Here is a 24,497-nt window from a genome sequence, read left to right as displayed (position 1 = left end):
TCCTCTTAACAGTTGTTGTAGAGATGTGTCTGCTGCTAGAACTCTGTGTGGCATTGACCTGGTCTCTAATCTGAGCTGCTGTTAACCTCCTATTTCTGAGGCTGGTGACTCGGATAAACTTATCCTCAGAAGCAGAGGTGACTCTTGGTCTTCCTTTCCTGGGGCAGTCCTCATGTGAGCCAGTTTCTTTGTAGCGCTTGATGGTTTTTGCAACTGCACTTGGGGACACTTTCAAAGTTTTCCCAATTTTTCGCACTGACTGACCTTCATTTCTTAAAGTAATGATGGCCACTCGTTTTTCTTTACTTAGCTGCTTTTTTCTTGCCATAATACAAATTCTAACAGTCTATTCAGTAGGACTATCAGCTGTGTATCCGCCAGACTTCTGCACAACACAACTGATGGTCCCAACCCCATTTATAAGGCAAGAAATCCCACTTATTAAACCTGACAGGGTACACCTGTGAAGTGAAAACCATTTCCGGTGACTACCTCTTGAAGCTCATCAAGAGAATACCAAGAGTGTTCAAAGCAGTCATCAAAGCAAAAGGTGGCTACTGTGAAGAACCTAGAATATAAGACATATTTTCAGTTGTTTCACACTTGTTTGTTAAGTATATAATTCCACATGTGTTAATTCATAGTTTTGATGCCTTCAGTGTGAATATACAATTTTCATAGTCATGAAAATACAGAAAAATCTTTAAATGAGAAGGTGTGTCCAAACTTTTGGTCTGTACTGTATACATACACTGCTAAAAAAAATAAAGGGAACACTTAAACAACAGAATATAACTCCCAAGTAAATCAAACGTCTGTGAAATCAAACTGTCCACTTAGGAAGCAACACTGATTGACAATCAATTTCACATGCTGTTGTGCAAATGGAATAGACAATAGATGGAAATTATTGGCAATTATCAAGACACCCTCAATAAAGGAGTGGTTCTGCAGGGGGGAACCACAGACCACATCTCAGTACAAATGCTTTCTGGCTGATGTTTTGGTCACTTTTGAATGTTGGTTGTGCTTTCACACTCGTGGTAGCATGAGGCGGACTCTACAACCCACAGAAGTTGCTCAGGTAGTGCAGCTCATGCAGGATGGCACATCAATGCGAGCTGTGGCAAGAAGGTTTGCTGTGTCTGTCAGCGTAGTGTCCAGAGGCTGGAGTTGCTACCAGGAGACAGGCCAGTACACCAGGAGACATGGAGGGGGCCGCAGGAGGGCAACAACCCAGCAGCAGGACCACTACCTCCACCTTTGTGCAAGGAGGAACAGGAGGAGCACTGCCAGAGCCCTGCAAAATGACCTCCAGCAGGCCACAAATGAGCATGTGTCTGCACAAACGCTTAGAAACCGACTCCATGAGGGTGGTATGAGGACCAACATCCACAGATGGGGGTTGTGCTCACAGCCCAACACCGTGCAGGACGCTTGGCATTTGCCACAGAACACCAGGATTGGCAAAGTCGCCACTGGCGCCCTGTGCTCTTCACAGATGAAAGCAGGTTCACACTGAGCACATGTGACAGACGTGACAGAGTCTGGAGACGCCGTGGAGAGCGATCTGCTGCCTGCAACATCCTTCAGCATGACCGGTTTGGCAGTGGGTCAGTAATGGTGTGGGGTGGCATTTCTTTGGAGGGCCGCACAGCCCTCCATGTGCTCACCAGAGGTAGCCTGACTGCCATTAGGTACCGAGATGAGATCCTCAGACCCCTTGTGAGACCATATGCTGGTGCGGTTGGCCCTGGGTTCCTCCTAATGCAGGACAATGCCAGACCTCATGTGGCTGGAGTGTGTCAGCAGTTCCTACAAGATGAAGGCATTGAAGCTATGGACTGGCCGCCCGTTCCCCAGACCTGAATCCAATTGAGCACATCTGGGACACCATGTCTCGCTCCATCCACCAACGTCACGTTGCACCACAGACTGTCCAGGAGTTGGTGGATGCTTTAGTCCTGGTCTGGGAGGAGATCCCACAGGAGACCATCCGCAACCTCATCGGGAGCATGCCCAGGCGTTGTAGGGAGGTCATACAGGCACGTGGAGGCCACACACAATACTCAGCCTCATCAGGAGCATGCCCAGGCGTTGTAGGGAGGTCATACAGGCACGTGGAGGCCACACACAATACTCAGCCTCATCAGGAGCATGCCCAGGCGTTGTAGGGAGGTCATACAGGCACGTGGAGGCCACACACAATACTGAGCCTCATCAGGAGCATACCCAGGCGTTGTTGGAAGGTCATACAGGCACGTGGAGGCCACACACAATACTGAGACTCATCAGGAGCATGCCCAGGCGTTGTAGGGAGGTCATACAGGCACGTGGAGGCCACACACAATACTCAGCCTCATCAGGAGCATGCCCATGCGTTGTTGGGAGGTCATACATGCACGTGGAGGCCACACACAATACTCAGCCTCATCAGGAGCATGCCCAGGCGTTGTAGGGAGGTCATACAGGCACGTGGAGGCCACACACAATACTCAGCCTCATCAGGAGCATGCCCAGGCGTTGTAGGGAGGTCATATAGGCACGTGGAGGCCACACACAATACTCAGCCTCATCAGGAGCATGCCCAGGCGTTGTAGGGAGGTCATACAGGCACGTGGAGGCCACACACAATACTCCGCCTCATCAGGAGCATGCCCAGGCGTTGTAGGGAGGTCATACAGGCACGTGGAGGCCACACACAATACTCAGCCTCATCAGGAGCATGCCCAGGCGTTGTAGGGAGGTCATACAGGTATGTGGAGGCCACACACAATACTCAGCCTCATCAGGAGCATGCCCAGGCGTTGTAGGGAGGTCATACAGGCACGTGGAGGCCACACACAATACTCAGCCTCATCAGGAGCATGCCCAGGCGTTGTAGGGAGGTCATACAGGCACGTGGAGGCCACACACAATACTCAGCCTCATCAGGAGCATGCCCAGGCGTTGTAGGGGGGTCATACAGGCACGTGGAGGCCACATACAATACTCAGCCTCATCAGGAGCATGCCCAGGCATTGTAGGGAGGTCATACAGGCACGTGGAGGCCACACACAATACTCAGCCTCATCAGGAGCATGCCCAGGCGTTGTAGGGAGGTCATACAGGCACATGGAGGCCACACACAATACTCAGCCTCATCAGGAGCATGCCCAGGCGTTGTAGGGAGGTCATACAGGCACGTGGAGGCCACACACAATACTCAGCCTCATCAGGAGCATGCCCAGGCGTTGTAGGGAGGTCATACAGGCACGTGGAGGCCACACACAATACTCAGCCTCATCAGGAGCATGCCCAGGCGTTGTAGGGAGGTCATACAGGCACGTGGAGGCCACACACAATACTCAGCCTCATTGTGACTTGTTTTAAGGACATTACATCACAGTTGGATCAGCCTGTAGTGGGTTTTTCCACTTTAATTTTGGGAGTGACGCCAAATCCAGTCCTCCATTGGTTAATAAATGTGATTTCCATTGATGATTTTTGTGTGATTTTGCTGTCAGCACATTCAACTTTATACAGAACAAAGTATTTAATGAGAATATTTCATTCATTCAGATCTAGGATGTGTTATTTCACTGTTCCCTTTATTTTTTTTGAGCAGTGTACATATAACAAACATAGCCCAGGGACCAACATTTTCAGAAAGGGGACAACCCCTTTAAATCATTTCCAACCCACATACAAAGTAACAATAAAAGAAAACAACACTCTCAATATTTAAGCAAGGTTTAGCTTAGAAAGTTTCTCTGCAGGAAGAAAGTTTTCAATAATTCCATACTTTCTTTTTTAAGAACTAGTAAAACAAGGGTTAATAGGCTGGAAATCTTCCCTTCTACTTGTCGCCTTTAAAAAATACAGAACTACAAATCCCAGCAGATTAACAGTTTAGAATGACTAAGTATCATTGTAAAGAAAGAAGATAAATGATAGAAATTTTAAATAAAATATGCAAAGAAAATTTTTAAAAAGATCACAACCCGGGACTTACCCTTAGGTGTGCCTCCTCTGGTATGCTCACTGACTTACCCCCGGCCAGATAAGGTTGCTTTATAGGTGCACATTGGACAGGTGACCTCCGCCTACAAGTTACTATAGCAACAAGGAAATAAAGTTTCCTCTAAAAGAAAAAGTTTAAAGATTTTTTATTTTTGTTCTAGCTGGTTCCCATGAGTCGCCTCTTCCCGGGCGCAGAGATCGTATATCATTAAATTAGGGAACAGCTAAAAGGATCTTGTGTGTGCGGCTCAGGTACATGGGGTTGGGCGGCTTTCAGTGAAATTCAACCCAGACAAGGAAAAAAAGTTGGCTTTGTATGCGCCCATTGTATGCGGTCAGTGAGTCCTGATTCCCAGGAGAAGGGAGATGAAACGATACAGTATCTTATATCCAGAAACATTCCATAAAAATACATAAATTATCACACAATAAAGTGCAAATAAATGTAATGCAGAGATCCACAGAGAGAAGAAACAACTTTATAAAGCAGACGTAATAGGAAAATGCCATATATGTAGTAGAATACTGCCCAATGTACAATGGTAATACTGCTATAAACCTGCACCTATGTATTATGGTTATACAGGGGAGTATAATAGTTGTTATATTCTTGTACATAGGGGCAGTATTATAGTAGTTATATTCTTGTACATAGGGGGCAGTATTATAGTAGTTATATTCTTGTACATAGGGGCAGTATTATAGTAGTTATATTCTTGTACATAGGGGCAGTATTATAGTAGTTATATTCTTGTACATAGGGGCAGTATTATAGTAGTTATATTCTTGTACATAGGGGGCAGTATTATAGTAGTTATATTCTTGTACATAGGGGGCAGTATTATAGTAGTTATATTCTTGTACATAGGGGCAGTATTATAGTAGTTATATTCTTGTACATAGGGGCAGTATTATAGTAGTTATATTCTTGTACATAGGGGCAGTATTATAGTAGTTATATTCTTGTACATAGGGGGCAGTATTATAGTAGTTATATTCTTGTATATAGGGGCAGTATTATAGTAGTTATATTCTTGTACATAGGGGCAGTATTATAGTAGTTATATTCTTGTACATAGGGGCAGTATTATAGTAGTTATATTCTTGTACATAGGGGGCAGTATTATAGTAGTTATATTCTTGTACATAGGGGCAGTATTATAGTAGTTATATTCTTATACATAGGGGGCAGTATTATAGTAGTTATATTCTTGTACATAGGGGGCAGTATTATAGTAGTTATATTCTTGTACATAGGATCAGTATTATAGTAGTTATATTCTTATACATAGGGGCAGTATTATAGTAGTTCTATTCTTGTACATAGAGGCAGTATTATAGTAGTTATATTCTTGTACATAGGAGCAGTATTATACTAGTTATATTCTTCTACATAGGGGCAGTATTATAGTAGTTAGATTCTTGTACATAGGGGCAGTATTATAGTAGTTATATTCTTGTACATAGGGGGCAGTATTATAGTAGCTATATTCTTGTACATAGGGGCAGTATTATAGTAGTTATATTCTTGTACATAGGGGCAGTATTATAGTAGTTATATTCTTGTACATAGGAGCAGTATTATAGTAGTTATATTCTTGTACATAGGGGGCAGTATTATAGTAGTTATATTCTTGTACATAGGGGCAGTATTATAGTAGTTATATTCTTGTACATAGGGGCAGTGCTATAGTAGTTATATTCTTGTACATAGGAGCAGCATTATAGTAGTTATATTCTTGTACATAGGGGCAGTATTATAGTAGTTATATTCTTGTACATAGGAGGCAGCATTATAGTAGTTATATTCTTGTACATAGGATCAGTATTATAGTAGTTATATTCTTATACATAGGGGCAGTATTATAGTAGTTATATTTTTGTACATAGGGGCAGTATTATAGTAGTTATATTCTTGTACATAGGGGCAGTATTATAGTAGTTATATTCTTGTACATAGGAGCAGTATTATAGTAGTTATATTCTTGTACATAGGGGCAGTATTATAGTAGTTATATTCTTGTACATAGGGGCAGTATTATAGTAGTTATATTCTTGTACATAGGGGCAGTATTATAGTAGTTATATTCTTGTACATAGGAGGCAGTATTATAGTAGCTATATTCTTGTACATAGGAGCAGTATTATAGTAGTTATATTCTTGTACATAGGGGCAGTATTATAGTAGTTATATTCTTGTACATAGGGGGCAGTATTATAGTAGTTATATTCTTGTACATAGGAGCAGTATTATAGTAGTTATATTCTTGTACATAGGGGCAGTATTATAGTAGTTATATTCTTGTACATAGGGGCAGTATTATAGTAGTTATATTCTTGTACATAGGGGGCAGTATTATAGTAGTTATATTCTTGTACATAGGAGCAGTATTATAGTAGTTATATTCTTGTACATAGGGGCAGTATTATAGTAGTTATATTCTTGTACATAGGGGCAGTATTATAGTAGTTATATTCTTGTACATAGGGGGCAGTATTATAGTAGTTATATTCTTGTACATAGGGGCAGTATTATAGTAGTTATATTCTTGTACATAGGGGCAGTGCTATAGTAGTTATATTCTTGTACATAGGAGCAGCATTATAGTAGTTATATTCTTGTACATAGGGGCAGTATTATAGTAGTTATATTCTTGTACAGAGGAGGCAGTATTATAGTAGTTATATTCTTGTACATGGGAGCAGTATTATAGTAGTTATTAGTGTTGAGCGAGCACTAAAATGCTCGGGTGCTCGAAGCTCGGGCCGAGCTCACTGTGATACTCGGGTGCTCGACCCGAGCAACCAGCCCAATGTTAGTCTATGGGAGACCCGAACATTTTGCGGCGGCTCCCCCGGCAGTCTGTAGAAAGCCTAAAAAGTGCCCAAAATGATAGTGACAGTGCTCAAATGACATGGGGACAGCATGGGGATCGCCCCTGGAAGCATTTCTGACCCCCAGGTCACTGCTGTCAACAACATGGTCAGAGGTATTAAGCCACTTTTACAGGCTCACAATAAAACGTTCAAAAACGAAAGTGAAAGTGCTTTCCTGTGAAATATGTTAACCCCTTAACGACCATGGGTCTTTCTGTTTTTGTGTTTTCCTTTTTTGCTCCCCTTCTTTTTAATTTTCGTTCAATATGGCCATGTGAGGGCTTATTTTTTGCGGGACGAGTTGTACTTTTAAACACCATCACTGGTTTTACCATATCGTGTGCTGGAAAATGGGAAAAAAATTCCAAGTGCAGTGAAACTGCAAAAAAATGCAATTCCACAGTTGTTTTTTGGGTCCTTTTTTTACCATGTTCACAGATTGCTAAAACTGACCTGCCATCATTATTTTCCAGGTCGTTACGAGTTCATAGACACCAAACATGTATAGGTTCTTTTTTATTTAAGTTGTGAAAAAAAAATCCAAAGCTTGCTAAAAAAACAAAAAAAAATGACGCCATTTTCCGAGACCCTTAGCTTCTCCATTTTTCGGGATCTGGGGCCAGGTGAGGGCTTATTTTTTGCGTGCCGTGCTGACGTTTTTATTGATACCATATTGGGGTAGATCCGATGTTTTGATCGCCCGTTATTGCATTTTATTGCAAAGTTGTAGCGACCAAAAAAACTTAATTCTGGCGTTTACATTTTTTTTCTCGTTACGCCGTTTACTGATTGTATTAATTCTTCTTTTATATTGATAGATCGGGCGATTCTGAATGCGGCGATACCAAATATGTGTATGTGTTTTTTTTTTTATATATATATATTTTATTTTGAATGGGGCGAAAGGGGGGTGACTTAAACTTTTATATATTTTTTATTTTTTTAAAAACTTTTTTTTACACTTTCTGCTTCCTTCTATAGTCTCCAGAGGAGACTAGAAGCAGCAGTTGTCTGATTGCTTCTACTGCATACAAGCGATGAGCAGATCGCTTGTATGCAGGAGAAATGCTCACTTGCTATGAGCGCTGACCACTAGGTGGCGTTCATAGCAATTGAGACATGACAACCACAGGCGTCTGCTGCAGTCCCTGAGTTGTCATGCCCACCCATTGGTGACCCGCGATCACGTGACGGGGTCACTGATGGGCGGGGCTTAGGACTCCCGGAAGCGCGAGTTAAATGCCACTGTCAGAGATTTAACATATTAACAGCCGCGGGTGGATTGCGATTCCAATAATCAGCTGACATGTGCTCGCTTCAGTGCGGGCTCACCGCCGGAGCCCCCGCTGAACCGGCCTTCCCGACCTGGTGCGTACTATTACTGACCAGGTCGGAAAAGGGTTAAGGAACATCCTTTCCAGGGTAAAGACTTGTGTATAAGGTAAAATAAATAACCAAAAACAAAAATACTCCTCCACACCTTGGGCTATGTTCACAAGTAGCATTTTTTTGCGTTTTTGCACGTTTGTATTGCTTTCAACCGTGACAAATACATTCACCGGAAAATGTCATTTTAACATTTTACAACCTTATCTGGCCATGTGCTGTGTGACACATGCATACAGTGCTAAAAAGACATGGGAACAGCATGGGGAAGACCCCTGGAAGCATCTCTGACACCCAGGTCACTGCCTAAAAGTGTGCCCATCAGAAGTGATCCTTGCCGCATCAAAAGATGCAGACTTGCAGCTATCCCCGTGCAAGTCCTTGTCCCAGGGCAGTGTTCAATTGTACCTCCCCCATAACTTGCAATACAAGCGCAAGTATGCAGCCTGCCACCCACCCACCCCCAGGCTGCAATACCATACTGCTAGCTTGCTTGCACTTGAAATTGGGCCTTTTAGGCATGTGGAGGTGGAATCTGGCCACCACGTCATGGCTGCGTCGGTAGCCTGGCATTCATACTCAGTCCCCAGCCGCCCGGCGGCGGGGTGTCCACGCTTGGTCCCCAGCCGCCAGGGGGCGGCCGGGTGTCCATACTCAGTCCCCAGCCGCCCCGCGGCCGGGTGCCCACACACAGTCCCCAGCCGCGTGGGGGTGGCCGGGTGTCCATAAACGGTCCCCAGCCGCCCCTATTTGTCCCGGTGCGCCTTATACACAAGCGCGCATACCAAAACATTACCCGTGCCCTCCCCAGTGCATTTAGTGGGAAGGACAGCCTAACCACAAACACGTGGACAAGTGAATGTGGCCAGGAATGGTCCATCTCACTGACGCCTTCACACTGGGTTAATATTGTGGAAGCCGGGACACAGTTGGACACTGGGATGCAACACGTCCTCCAGACATAGAGGATTGCGGGTCCTGGGTCAATCAGGCTTCAACACAAAGTTCAGAAGGTAGACAGCAGCAGTGGTCGGCCTCCTACACAACGAGTAAATTATTCATGATCATGAGGCCATCCACCTCCTTAGCTTTCTGTTCCTTGGAATACAAGCGCATGTATGTAGTAGCAGCTAGGCCTGAGGTGGTCAGCGTTTTGGCGCATATTCTACCTCCTTCGAGGATTGCTGGATGTTTTCCTGCTACTATCCCAGTTCTATGACTCTCGTTAAAACAAAGCTTCAGGTGATGAATGATGGATGAGGTGGTGGCAAAGGAGAAAGAGCAGAAGGAACAGGGACCATTCACATCAATATCAGGCCAGCCAACCACACATGTCTTGTAGGATATGTTTCCGTACCAAAAGGAGCGGTTCAGCTACACAGTTATAAGGCATACAGTGAATGCAATGCCTACCAAAAATTTCGAGGCACTCCAATGCCCCTTGGAAGTGACATGGAGGTCAGAGGGCCTTAACTAAACCGTTTTTTCCATTTATAGCAACTGGGTCTCCTGTACACTGTTGGCCTAAGCAGGGAATGGAAGGCTTTCCAAAAATTATTAGGCACTGCAATGCCCCTTGAAACAGACGTGGATTACAGCGTATTAAAAACCTTCTACCCATTATTGGGGAGTGGGTCTCCCTTAGTGTTCGCCTATGCATTGAAAAGCAAAAGCTGACAAAAATTAGGAGGAAATGCAATGCCCGTTGCAAGAGTCGTGGAGGTTAGAGGTAATTAAAAACAACATGTCAATGCCCCTTGGAAGAGCTGTGGAGTTCAGAGTGGTTTAACAAGACGGTTTTAATGCCCCTTAGAAGAGACGTGGAGTTCAGAGTGGTTTAACAAGACAGTTTTAATGCCCCTTGGAAGAGATGTGGAGGTCACAGTAGCTTAACAAGATGGTTTTAATGCCCCTTGGAAGAGACGTGGAGTTCAGAGTGGTTTAACAAGACAGTTTTAATGCCCATTGGAAGAGTGGTGGAGGTTACAGTGGTATAAAAATACAATATCAATGCCCCGTGGAAGAGACGTGGAGGTCACAGTAGCTTAACAAGACGGTTTTAATGCCCCTTGGAAGAGTGGTGGAGGTCGCAGTGGAATAAAAAGACAATATCAATGCCCCTTGGAAGAGTGGTGGAGGTTACAGTGGAATAAAAAGACAATATCAACGCCCTGTGGAAGAGACATGGAGGTCACAGTAGCTTAACAAGACGCTTTTAATGCCCCTTGGAAGAGTGGTGGAGGTCGCAGTGGAATAAAAAGACAATATTAACGACCCTTGGAAGAGAAGTGGAGGTCACAGTAGCTTAACAAGACGATTTTAATGCCCCTTACAAGAGCCATGCAGTACAGCATATTAAAAACATTATTCCCATTATTGGAGAGTGGGTCTACCATAGTCTTTGCCTATGCCTTCCAAGCAAAAGCTGCCAAAAATTAGGAAGGGGGAACTTGCAATGTCCCTTACAAGAGCCATGCAGTACAGCATATTAAAAACATTATTCCCATTATTGGGGAGTGGGTCTCCCATAGTCTTTGCCTATGCCTTACAAGCAAAAGCTGCCAAAAATTACGACAGAGGAACTTGCAATGCTGGCAACATGGACCACGGTCACCCTGGTGGTATAGTGGTCTTGGAGGCTGAGGATAAGGAGAAGAGCAAAAAACAGCCGAAATGAGGAAGCGTATACCCATGTGTGGGTGTGAAGCGATGCATGTGAATACACCTCCCGAAATAACACAGTGGATTTGACTTTATGTTACTCTGCTGTCATTTGGTGGTGATGAGAAGTCTGGCCCAATCCAACCTTGTTCATTTTGATAAGGGTCAGCTTGTCAGCATTGTCAGTTGACAGGCGAGTGCGCTTATCAGTTATAATTCCCCCAGCGGCACTAAAAACACGCTCCGATAACACGCTAGCGGCAGGGCAGGCCAGGACCTCCAAGGCATACAGAGTGAGTTCATTCCAAGTGTCCAGCTTGGATACCCAATAATTAAAAGGCACAGAGGAATCACGGAGGACGCTGGTACTCCCTCACCATCTTTTGAAACTTTCCACTCCTTGTGAGAGTACCCTGCGCCTCAGGGCCTGTAAGCTGGGCAGGTCTCAGAAAACTGTCCTAGAACATTGACAGTGTTCCCCTGCCTCTGCTGGATTGGAGTTGCGTCTCTCCCGCCTGTATGCCTTAGTTGGGCAGCGAACTGTGACCTCTGCCGCTACCGTGTTCAGATGGGAATTTTTTTAATAGTTCTGCAGCAAGGGCCTTCTGGTACTGCCCCATTTTTGTAGACCTCTCCAACTCAGTAATAAGAGAGTGAAAGTTCTCCTTGTAGAGGGGGTCTAAAAGTGTCATCAACCAGTAATGACTGTCACCCAACATTTTGACAATGCGAGGGTCACGGTTAAGGCAGCGTAACATAAAGTCAGCCATGGGTGCCAGACTGGTAACGGGCAAGACTTCCGTGTCCTCACCAAGATGACGACTGATAGTGTTGAGCGATCACTAAAATGCTCGGGTGCTCGAAGCTCGGGCCGAGCTTACCGTGATACTCGGGTGCTCGACCCAAGCAACGAGCCCAATGTTAGTCTATGAGAGACCCGAGCATTTTTGCGGCAGCACCCCCGGCAGTCTGTAGAAAGCCTAAAAAGTGCCCAAAACGATAGTGACAGTGCTCAAAAGACATGGGGGCAGCATGGGGATCGCCCCTGGAAGCATTTCTGACCCCCAGGTCACTGCTGTCAACAACGTGGTCAGAGGTATTAAGCCACTTTTGCGGGCTCACAATAAAACGTTCAAAAACGAAACTGAAACGGTTTTCCTGTGAAATATGTTAAGGAACATCCTTTCCAGGGTAAAGACTTGTGTATAAGGTAAAATAAATAACCAAAAACAAAAATACTCCTCCACACCTTGGGCTATGTTCACAAGTAGCATTTTTCATGCGTTTTTGCACTTTTGTATTGCTTTCAACCGTGACAAATGCGTTCACCGGGAAATGTCATTTTAACATTTTACAACCTTATCTGGCCATGTGCTGTGTGACACATGCATACAGTGCTGAAAAGACAAGGGATCAGCATGGGGAAGACCCCTGGAAGCATCTCTGACCCCCAGGTCACTGTCTAAAAGTGTGCCCATCAGAAGTGATCCTTGCCGCATCAGAAGATGCAGACTTGCAACTATCCCCATGCAAGTCCTTGTCCCAGGGCAGTGTTCAATTGTACCTCCCCCATTCCTTGCAATGCAAGCGAAAATATGCAGCCAACCACCCACCCACCCGCAGGCTGCAATACCATACTGCTAGCTTTCACTTGAAATGGGGCCTTTTAGTTTGGAGGAGGCCGAAGCTGGCCACTACCTCATGGCCGCTTCGGCAGCGAGGTATCCATACTCTGTCCCCAGCCGCCCGGCGGCCGGGTGTCCACGCTCGGTCCCCAGCCGCCAGGTGGCGGCCAGGTGTCCATACTCGGTCCCCAGCCGCCCTGATTTCTCCTGTCACCTTCCCCCACACTTTTCTTAGCCTGGCCTGCTTTAGGGCAGCATTGGACGAGCCCACCAGAGAACCAGACTCCTCCGGTGGGCCCTGGCTTCTCCATCAGGGGAGTTGAGAGTGCCTAGGTGAGGAGCATGATGATGATGATAGAAGATAGCATCTGCTTTGTTTTCTTGGAATGCAGTGCATGTATGTAGTAGCGGCTAGGCCTGAGGTGGTCCCCGTTTTGGCGCATATCCTACCTCCTCCGAGGATTGCTGGATGTTTTCCTGCTACTATCCCAGTTCTATGACTCTCGTTAAAACAAAGCTTCAGGTGATAAATGATGGGTGAGGTGGTGGCAAAGGAGAAAGAGCAGGAGGAACAGGGACCATTCACATCAATATCAGGCCAGTCAACCAGATATGTCTTGTAGGATATGTTTCTGTAACAAAAGGAGCTGTTCGGCTACACAGTTATAGGGCATACAGTGAGTGCAATGCCTACCAAAAATTTCGAGCCACTCCAATGCCCCTTGGAAATGACATGGAGGTCAGAGGGCGTTAACTAAACCTTTTTTTCGATTTATAGCAACTGGGTCTCCCGTGCACTGTTGGCCTAAGCAGTGAATGGAAGGCTTTCCAAAAATTATGAGGAACTGCAATGCCCCTTACAAGAGCCATGTGTGGCACCCCAGGGGTCTGGTCACCACAATAATAGAGATATTACGTCGGAGAGCAAGTGGGAGGTTTCCTGGTCAGGATCCCTTAAACATGCAACATCCTCCTGCCCCAGTCCTGGGACGGGAGAATTCTGTCCTTATAAACTGGATCTGGGGCGAGGTTGAGTGAGTCAGAGAACAGTCAGAGTCAGAGTGAGAGCAAGGGAAAGTAACAGCAAGGAGCTCTGTAGGAGCTAGGAGCTAAAGACCAGGGGCTGGAAGCTGAGCAGAGCTCGGCCTGGCAAAAGACAATAGGAACCGGACACAGGAGTCCGAAGCTGTGAGGACTTATATATCCAGCAGCAGAAACCAGCCGGCAGGGGATTTCAGGTCCTCTGGCCATAGAAGCCCGGAGACTCAGTCACAAGCAAGGGACCAGCACCGCCGTCGTGGAGCGGAGGCTAACAGAAGGCCCCAAGTCACCAGCCATACGGGTGAGCACTACACGGTACACTCAGGGACGTGGGCTACTTCTACCCGCTTACAGCAAGGTAGCCAGGAAGAGTGCAGACAGACGGGGAGGCCTACAACTCCACCTGGCCAGGGGAACTCCTGCTTGCTCACAGACTGACCAGGCCTCTTATGCTAGCCAGTACTCCCGGGAGGGTCTACCTTATAATCATCAGTAAAGACCCTGAACTGCACTGCAAAGACTCTGAGTCATTCCTGCTGCGCTCGTGCACCATCACCCCCATCATCCACACTCACTGCCCTGAGGCTATACTCCTCCCGAGGGGAGTTATCCCATTCTATGCTGCGCACACAACACCAGCCTCAGCGGTCTGCCTCGCAGCGGTGGTACTCCCTGACCGCAATCCACGGGTGGCGCAGTCGGACAATTAACCTCAAAACCTAAGAAAGACTGCCACTGGTTTTACCAGCCTGAGCCACGGGACCGGGTCACCGCCACGGAGACTAGAGACCCGGCACCGGGTATCCCACACACGTGTACACACGGCCCAGGGGGCGCGTCACATGCAGTACAGCATATTACAAACATAAGTCCCATTATTGGGGAGTGGGTGTCCCATAGTATTTGCTTATGCCTTGCAAGCAAAAGCTGCCAAAAATTAGGATGGAGCAACTTGCAATGACCCTTACAAGAGCCATGCAGTACAGCATATTACAAACATAAGTCCCATTATTGGGGAGTGGGTGTCCCATAGTATTTGCTTATGCCTTGCAAGCAAAAGCTGCCAAAAATTAGGATGGAGGAACTTGCAATGCTGGCACCCTGGTGGTATAGTGGTGGTGGAGGCTGAGGATAAGGAGAAGAAGATTAAGCAGCCGAAATGAGGAAGCGTATACCCATGTGTGGGTGTGAAGCGGTGCATGTGAATACACCTCCCGAAATAACACAGTGGATTTGACTTTATGTTACTCTGCTGTCATTTGGTGGTGATGAGAAGTCTGGCCCAATCCAGCCCTTGTTCATTTTGATAAGGGTCAGCTTGTCAGCATTGTCAGTTGACAGGCGAGTGCTCTTATCAGTTATAATTCCCCCAGCGGCACTAAAAACACGCTCCGATAGCACGCTAGTGGCAGGGCAGGCCATGACCTCCAAGGCGTACAGAGCGAGTTCATTCCAAGTGTCCAGCTTGGATACCCAATAATTAAAAGGCACAGAGGAATCACGGAGGACGCTGGTACGATCGGCAAGGTACTCCCTCACCCTCTTTTGAAACTTTCCACTCCTTGTGAGAGTACCCCGCGCCTCAGGGCCTGTAAGCTGGGCGGGTGTCAGAAAACTGTCCCAGAACGTTGACAGTGTTCCCCTGCCTCTGCTGGATTGGAGTTGCATCTCTCTCGCCTGTACGCCTTGGTTGGGCAACGAACTGTGACCTCTGCCGCTAGCGTGTTCAGATGGGAATTTTTTTAAGAGTTCTGCAGCAAGGGCCTTCTGGTATTGCCCCATTTTTGTAGACCTCTCCACCTCAGGAATAAGAGAGTGAAAGTTCTCCTTGTAGCGGGGGTCTACAAGTGTCACCAACCAGTAATGACTGTCACCCAACATTTTGACAACGCGAGGGTCACGGTTAAGGCAGCGTAACATAAAGTCAGCCATGCGTGCCAGACTGGTAACGGGCAAGATTTCCGTGTCCTCACCAAGATGACGACTGACCATGCTCTCCTCCTCCTCCTCCTCTTCCTCCTCCCCCCTGTCCTCAGGCCACCCACGCTGAACCGACGGTATGACACTTGTACAGGTACTACCGTCTACAACGCATGACAGCAGCTCCTGTTCTTCCTCCTCCTCCTCCTCCTCTCCCTCATTGTCCCCCAATGCACGTTGGGAGGAGATGAGGCTGGGCTGTGTGTTATCGCCCGCTATGGCTTCTTGATCCATCTCATCATACTCTGGCTGCAATGACTCCTCTTTAATTCTCTGCAGAGAGCGTTGCAAAAGACAGACAAGTGGGATGCTGACACTAATGATGGCGTCATCGCCACTCACCATCTTGGTGGCCTCCTCAAAGTTTGTCAGGATGGTACATATGTCAGACATCCAGGTCCACTCCTGAGGTCTTATGTGTGGAGTCTGACCTGAATATCGGCGGCCTTGTTGCAGCTGGTACTCCACAACTGCTCTCTTCTGCTCACAAATCCTTTGCAACATGTGGAGGGTAGAGTTCCAACGTGTGGGGACATCACACACCAGTCGGTGTGCCGGAAGCTTCAAACGCTGCTGCAACACAGCAAGGGCGGCGGAAGCTGTAGCCAACTTGCGAAAATGAGCTGACAGGCGGCGTACTTTCACGAGCAGATCTGGCAACTCGGGGTACGATTTAAGAAACCGCTGAACCACGAGGTTAAGCACATGAGCCAGGCATGGTACGTGTGTGATCTCACCTCGCCTCAGAGCCGCCACCAGGTTACGGCCATTGTCACACACGACCATGCCGGGATGTAGGTTCAGCGGTGTCAGCCACAGATCTGCCTGCTCTTTCACAGCTGTCCACAACTCACAAGCAGTGTGAGGTTTATCACCTAAGCTTATGAGTTTCAGCACAGCCTGTTGCCGCTTGGCGGAGGCAGTACTGCAGTGCTTCCAGCTTGTAACTGATGTGGTGATATCTGAGATGGAGGCTGAACATGAGGAGGAGGAGGAGGAGGATGATGCGCAGGAGCTGTACACTGTGGGGGCAACTCTGACTGACATAGGGCCCGCAATCCTCGGTGTGGGGAGGATGTGTTCCATCCCAAGGTCCGACTGGGTCCCGGCTTTCACTATGTTTACCCAGTGTGCCGTCAGAGAGATGTACCATCCCTGGCCACAAGCACTTGTCCACGTGTCCGTTGTCAGGTGGACTCTCATAGAATCATAGAATCATAGAATGGTAGAGTTGGAAGGGACCTCCTGGGTCATCTGGTCCAACCCCCTGCTCAAAGCAGGATTCACTAGATCATCTCAGACAGATGTCTGTCCAGCCTCTGTTTGAAGACGTCCATTGAAGGGGAACTCACCACCTCTCGTGGCAGCCTGTTCCACTCATTAATCACCCTAACTGTCAAAAAGTTTTTTCTAATATCTAATCTGTGTCTCCTCCCATTTAGTTTCATCCCATTGCTTCTAGTCTTTCCTTGTGCAAATGAGAATAAAGATGATCCTTCTACAATGTGACAGCCCTTGACATATTTGTAGACAGCTATTAAGTCTCCTCTCAGTCTTCTTTTTTGCAAGCTAAACATTCCCAAATCCTGCAACCGTTCCTCATAGGACATGGTTTGCAGACCAGTCACCATTCTGGTCGCTCTTCTCTGAACTTGCTCCAGTTTGTCTATGTCTTTTTTAAAATGTGGTGCCCAAAACTGTACACAGTATTCCAGATGAGGTCTGACCAAAGAGGAGATAATGACTTCACGTGATCTAGACTGTATGCTTCTGTTAATACATCCCAGAATTGTATTTGCCTTTTTTGCTGCTGCATCACACTGTTGACTCATGTTCAGTCTATGATCTATTAGTATACCTAAGTCTTTTTCACATGTACTTTTGCTTAGCTCTATTCCTCCCATTCTGTATATGCTTTTTTCATTTTTATTGCCCAGATGTAGTACTTTGCATTTTTCCCTGTTAAAAACCATTCTGTTGGTTGCTGCCCACTGCTCCAGTTTATTTAGGTCTTTTTGAATCCTCTCTCTCTCTTCTCTAGTATTAGCTATCCCTCCTAGCTTTGTGTCATCAGCAAATTTAATCAGTTTACCCTCAATTCCTTCATCTAAATCATTGATAAAGATGTTGAACAATACAGGTCCCAGGACGGAGCCCTGTGGTACCCCACTTGAGACATTCATCCAGCTGGATGTGAAGCCATTTACAACCACCCTTTGAGTCCGATCACTAAGCCAGTTATGAATCCACCTAACAGTTGCCTGGTCCATTGCATGCTTGGTCATTTTTTCAATAAGGATGGTGTGAGATACTTTGTCAAATGCTTTGCTGAAGTCAAGATATACTATATCTACAGCATTTCCCTGATCCACCCAGTCAGTGATTCTGTCATAGAAGGAAATTAAGTTAGTCTGACATGACTTGTTAGTTACAAACCCATGCTGACTCTGGTTAATCACTTCATTCTTATCCATGTACTTACATACATGTTGTTTAATAATTTGTTCAAAGATCTTTCCTGGTATAGAAGTCAGACTCACCGGCCTATAGTTCCCTGGGTCCACCTTCTTCCCCTTTTTGAAGATAGGAACAACATTTGCTCTTCTCCAGTCTTCTGGGACTTCTCCTGTTCTCCAAGAATTTTCAAAGATTATGGAGAGTGGTTCTAAAATTTCTTCTACGATCTCCTTCAGTACTCTGGGGTGTAATTCATCTGGACCTGGAGACTTGAACTCATTTATGTTAGCTAAATATTCCCTCACAATCTTTCTGTTTACAGATAACTTGGATTCCTCTATTCCTTTAAAAGGACAGTGAAGATCAGTTGATGTTACATTTTCTTTCTGAGAGAAAACAGATGCAAAATAGGAATTAAAAAGTTCGGCCTTCTCAACATCCTCTCTTACCATTTCTCCATTTTCATCCTGTAAAAATCCTATAGCATCTTTGACTTTTCTTTTACTTTTGACATACCCCCAAAATCCTTTTTTATTGCTTTTGACATCTCTTGCAAGCCTTAATTCATTGTCAGCTTTAGCTAACCTGATACGTGCCCTGCAGGATCTGCAGACTGCATTATAATCTTCTTTAGATATGCCTCCCTCTTTCCATTTAATAAACATTTCTTTCTTTCTTTTTAGCATGTGTTTAAGTTCTGTGTTCATCCATCCTGGTTTCCTTAAATGCTTCCCATTCTTCCTACTTTTCGGGATTGTTAACGATTGTGCTTTGAGAATCTCATTTTTAAAAATTTCCCATCCTTCCTGGACATTTTTGTCCTTAAGGACATCCAGCCATTGGATCCCTCCTATTCTCTTTCTGAGTCTCTTAAAATCTGCCTTTCTAAAATCTAACCTTGAAGTTTGAGTCTTCACATGTCTTCCTCCTCTAGTTATCCAAAATTCTATAATAGCATGATCGCTGCCTCCTAGGGTCCCAGCCACCTTTACCTCCTCAACCATTTCCTCCCTGTTTATAAGGATTAGATCCAAAGTAGCAGATCCCCTTGTTTTCTCCCCTACCTTTTGGAAGATAAAGTTGTCAGCAAGAGAGGATAAGAATTTGCTTGACCTGTTAGTTTTACTTGAGAGAGATTCCCAACAAATGTCTGGATAGTTGAAATCTCCCATGACCACTACGTCATATTTTTTGGAGAACTTGGTCATTTGATACATAAAGAGTTCATCCATATCTTCAGCTTGCCCAGGTGGCCTGTAGTAAATGCCTACAATGGTGTCCTTTCCGTTGTTCTCTCCTTGTATTCTTACCCAAACAGTTTCCACAGAACTCCCAGTCTCTGAAGCTTCAATCTCTGTGCAGATATACGCTTTTCTAACATACAATGCAACACCTCCTCCTCGTTTATCAAGTCTGTTTCTTGCAAATAAGTTGTATCCTTTTAGCCTTTTATTCCAATCATGTGTATCGTCCCACCAAGTTTCAGTGATTCCAATGACATCATATTCCTTTTCCTGCATTAGTAGTTCCAATTCTCCTTGTTTGTTGCCCATGCTTTGTGCATTTGTATAAAAACATTTTAGTTTGTGATTGGTTTCTCTTCCTCCCATATTTTTATTATTTACATTGTTTTGTCTTTGTTCTTCTTTTCCACTTCCAGTAGCAGAGATCTCAATAGTATTTGTCAGCTGTATGGCTTTTTCTGGCCTTTTGCTTCCCTTCCCACATTGTTCTAGTTTAAAGCTCTCCTGATGAGTGTAGCAAGGCGACTTCCAAATACATGTTTTCCAGTCTTCGTAAGGTGCACCCCATCTCTAGCAAGTAGTCCATCGTATAGGTAATTCATTCCGTGATCCAGAAATCCAAATCCTTGTTGACGGCACCATCGACGTAGCCAGTTGTTCACCTGTAGAATCTTATTCCACCTCATTGTTCCATGGCCATCCACTGGGAGGATGGATGAGAAGACCACCTGCGCTCCCAATTCTTTCACTTTCTTGCCTAAGTCTTCAAAGTCACTGCAGATGGTTTCCAGGTCCTTTCTTGCGGTGTCATTTGTCCCCACATGTATTAGCAGGAATGGGTAGTGATCTGTAGGTCTGAAGAGTCTTGATATCCTGTCAGACACATCTTTAATTTTTGCTCCTGGAAGACAGCACATTTCTCTTGAGGTTATGTCTGGTCTGCAGATAGCGGCCTCTGTTCCTCTTAACAGGGAATCCCCCATGACCACCACTCTCCGTTTTTTCTTCACAACATTCTTCTTTCTCCATCCAGGAGGATTCTGAGGGCTTACAAGGTTATTCATTGCTGGCAAAGTCTTATCTTGCTGTATTTCTTCATGGTTCTCCTGTGTGAGAGCCTGGTACTGGTTCCTGAGCAGTATAGGTGCTGACTGCCTCTCGATCCTCCTGCTTCTCTGGGTCACATGCTTCCATTCCTCTGTTTCGTCAGGTGCAGTTCGAATTTCTTCTCTTTCTGAATCATGAAGAGATAATTCTGCTCTAAGAACTCTTCACCTTCCTTAATGATTTTCAAGGTAGTTAACCTCTCTTCTAGATTTCGCAACTTTTCCTCCAACAGGGACACAAGCTTGCATTTCTGGCATGTGAAGTTTGGCTTTTCCACTGGCAAGTCTGTGAACATGTAGCAGGATATGCAGCTCACCAAATGGCTCCTGGACTCTTCCATGTTCTTATTGTTAGTGTTCTGAAAACAGTGAAAAAAGCTTAAAAAAAAAGCTTCAAAATGCGCGCGCCGGTAGGCGCGCGGTTTACCGATGTCCTCTTTTCAGCTCCAACAGCAAAAATCCAGTGTTCTTTGAGCTCGCGGAGACTCTTCACTTACCCCAAAATGCAGTGGGAATATGCAAATTATCTCCTCAGGACTCCTCCCCTGGTTTAACTGCGTAGTAAGTAACTGCGTTGTTGAGGGCACGGCAGATGTTTTGGGACACGTGCTTGTGTAGTGCGGGGATGGCACACCGGGCAAAATAGTGTCGGCTGGGGACCGAGTACCGAGGGACGGCCACCGCCATAAGATTGCGGAAGGATTCCGTCTCCACCAGCCTAAAAGGCAGCATTTCCAATGCAAGCAGTCGTGAAATGTGCGAATTCAGGACTGTGGCCTGTGGGGCGTTAGCTGCGAATTTCCGCTTTCGTTCAAAGGTCTGGGATATGGACAATTGAACGCTGCGGTGGGACGTGGACGTGGACGTTGATGCTGTTTCTTGAGAAACTGCCATAACAAGTGAAGACTGAGAGGAGGGGGCATCTTTGCATGCAGTATGGACAGGGGATTGCCTTGCACACACAACAGGGGGTTCTATTGCACGCACAACAGTGGAAGAAGCAGTGGTGACACCCGCTGACACTGGTCGTGGACCCTGGGTTTCGCCCCACAAAGTCGGGTCCTTTGCTGCCATGTGCCTGATCATGCTGGTGGTGGTCAGGCTGGTAGTTTTGTCACCCCTGCTGATGCTGGCATGGCAGGTGGAACATATGGCCATTTTGGGGTTATCAGCAGAGTCTTTAAAAAAATTCCAGACTCTGGAAGACCTACCGCTTGTACTGGCAACGTCCCTCGTGTTGGTGTTACGGGGAACGGTTGCCTGCCTTCTGTCTGCGGCCACCACACTGCTTCTTCCTGCCTGTTGGGGTACTCTGCCTCCCTCACCCTGTGTGCTGCTGGCCTCACTCTGCATGTCCTCCTTCCACGTTGGGTCAGTTACTAGATCATCCACCACCTCCTCCTCTTTCACTTGCGCACCACGATCCTCCTCCTCACTTCCTGGCAATTGTGTCTCGTTATCGTCCACCTCTTGTGACAGATTGCCTACGTCGACTTCCTGTGGCCGTGGCTGTTCAAATATTTGGGCATCGCAACATGGGATCTCCTCTTCCACCACTTCAAGCGTATCAGGCGAGGGGCCCAAATATGGAAATGGACCAGTGAACAGCTCTTCAGAGTGTCCAAGTGTGGGATCACTTGCTGTCTGACGACACTCGGCATGGTGGGAGGAAGGAGCATCAGGGTGAGGAGGAGTATGCGGTCGAGACTCACGGCTACTAAGAGTTGACCGTGTGGAAGACAGACCGGAGGTGGTGGTGCCCAGGTAACTGGAAGTATTGTCTGCTATCCAATTAATAACCTGTTCACACTGATCAGTTCTCAATACTGGTGTTGTTCTGTGCTTCCCTAGTAATTCGGTCAAGAAGTGGGAGCGAGAAGATGTGGCTGTTGGTTGTGGCACATTTTCACCTTGGCCACGGCCCCGTCCTCTGCACGAACCATCACCAGAACGTCCACTTCCACGTCCCTTGCCACGCGCCTTGCCCATTGTAAATGAAGTAAAATAGCTTACACTTGCACTATCAATGGAAAAAGGGTAATAAAGAGTAGATTAGAACCGTGGAAGAGGAAAACCACAGTTATTGTTTACTGGGGTATACCACACTTTTTTAAATAGAGATATTTGCGGCTGAACAGTGAGCGACACACTCAAACTGCTTTTTTTTTTAGATACCAAAGGCCCAAAACTGGATAGTACAGCGATTTGACCCGTGGAACTGCGAAACCACACTGGGATGTCGGGCCTACACAAGACTATTTTCAACAGATATATTTTTGTGTCACAACAGTCAGGAGACACTGCTGTTTTTCTTTACGGAAAAAAATACCAAAACCTGAATAATAGAGATTTTTTACCGTGGAACAGCAAAACCACAGTTATAATTTACTGGTGTATACCAGGCTTTTTAAAATATATATATATTTGCGGCTGAACAGTGAGCGACACACTCAAACTGTTTTTTTAGATACAAATGGCCCAAAAGTGGATAATACAGAGGTTTGTACCGTGGAACTGCAAAACCACACTTGTATTTCTCGGGCCTACACCAGACTATTTTCAACAGATATATTTGTGTCTGAAAAATCAGGGAGACACTATTATTATTTTTATACAGCAAAAAATGCCAAAAACAGGATAATAGAGATGTTTTACCGTGGAACATCAAAACCACAGTAATAATTTACTGGTGTATACCAGGCTTTTTAAAATATATATACATTTGCGGCTGAACAGTGAGCGACACACTCAAACTGTTTTTTTTAGATACAAATGGCCCAAAAGTGGATAATACAGAGGTTTGTACCGTGGAACTGCAAAACCACACTTGTATTTCTCGGGCCTACACCAGACTATTTTCAACAGATATATTTGTGTCTGAAAATCAGGGAGACACTATTTTTTTTTTTTTTTTACAGCAAAAAATGCAAAAAGTAGGATAATAGAGATTTTTTACCGTGGAACAGCAAAAGCACACTTCTGTCTCTCTGGCCTACACCAGACTATTTTCAACAGATATATTTGTGTCTGAAAAAGCAGGGAGACACTATTATTATTTTTATACAGCAAAAAATGCCAAAAACAGGATAATAGAGATGTTTTACCGTGGAACATCAAAACCACAGTAATAATTTACTGGTGTATACCAGGCTTTTTAAAATATATATATATATTTGCGGCTGAACAGTGAGCGACACACTCAAACTGTTTTTTTTAGATACAAACGGCCCAAAAGTGGATAATACAGAGGTTTGTACCGTGGAACTGCAAAACCACACTTGTATTTCTCGGGCCTACACCAGACTATTTTCAACAGATATATTTGTGTCTGAAAAATCAGGGAGACACTATTTTTTTTTTTTTACAGCAAAAAATGCAAAAAGCAGGATAATAGAGATTTTTTACCGTGGAACAGCAAAAGCACACTTCTGTCTCTCTGGCCTACACCAGACTATTTTCAACAGATATATTTGTGTCTGAAAAATCAGGGAGACACTATTATTATTTTTATACAGCAAAAAATACCAAAAACAGGATAATAGAGATGTTTTACCGTGGAACATCAAAACCACAGTAATAATTTACTGGTGTATACCAGGCTTTTTAAAATATATATATATTTGCGGCTGAACAGTGAGCGACACACTCAAACTGTTTTTTTTAGATACAAATGGCCCATAGAACTGCAAAACCACACTTCTATTTCTCTGGCCTACACCAGACTATTTTCAACAGATATATTTGTGTCTGAAAAATCAGAGGCACACCTTTTTTTTTGGGGGGGGGGGGGCACCAAAAGGTTAATAAGACTGGTATTTGTACATTGTGAAGGAGGAAAAAAAAAGAGGATTTAGATAAAAAAAAAAGGATTTTTCCTGGCCCCCGGGACCTGGAGCTAAGTCCAGCAATTTCAGCAACAGGAGCAGCACACAGGACTGTAATGCAGCGTTTGCTGGTATAACCACTGCGTCTCCTATACAGCCTGCCTGCCTGATATACCTGGGATGGATATTAGTCCTGAGAAGGACTGTTTGTTTGATCTGGCAGCCTTTACAGACCCTACACTAACTATTTTGCAGGATATATCTCTCCCTAAATCAGCAGCGCTGTCCCTACAC

At 45.4% G+C, this 24,497-nt stretch overlaps 1 protein-coding gene across 3 annotated transcripts in view; it reads right to left on the bottom strand.

Annotated features, from left to right (window-relative positions):
• LOC141264870 (anterior gradient protein 3-like) overlaps positions 1-24,497 on the bottom strand; it is a 45,698-nt gene that overhangs the window by 16,162 nt on the left and 5,039 nt on the right. Inside the window, exon 1 of one of the 3 annotated variants that reach the window (XM_073677256.1) lies at positions 3,995-4,146. The exons of the other annotated variants lie outside the window; for them this stretch is intronic. The gene's annotated coding sequence lies outside the window, so the exon portion shown is untranslated. Of the gene's footprint in view, positions 1-3,994; positions 4,147-24,497 lie in introns of those variants that run through there. 3 annotated transcript variants of the gene reach the window in all.

The sequence above is a fragment of the Phyllobates terribilis genome, unplaced genomic scaffold (genome assembly GCF_046119375.1).
Source record: "Phyllobates terribilis strain yellow unplaced genomic scaffold, ASM4611937v1 Scaffold_4__5_contigs__length_816908805, whole genome shotgun sequence".
Classification (NCBI taxonomy): domain Eukaryota; kingdom Metazoa; phylum Chordata; class Amphibia; order Anura; family Dendrobatidae; genus Phyllobates; species Phyllobates terribilis.
This window is presented reverse-complemented; position numbering and strand designations above follow the sequence as displayed.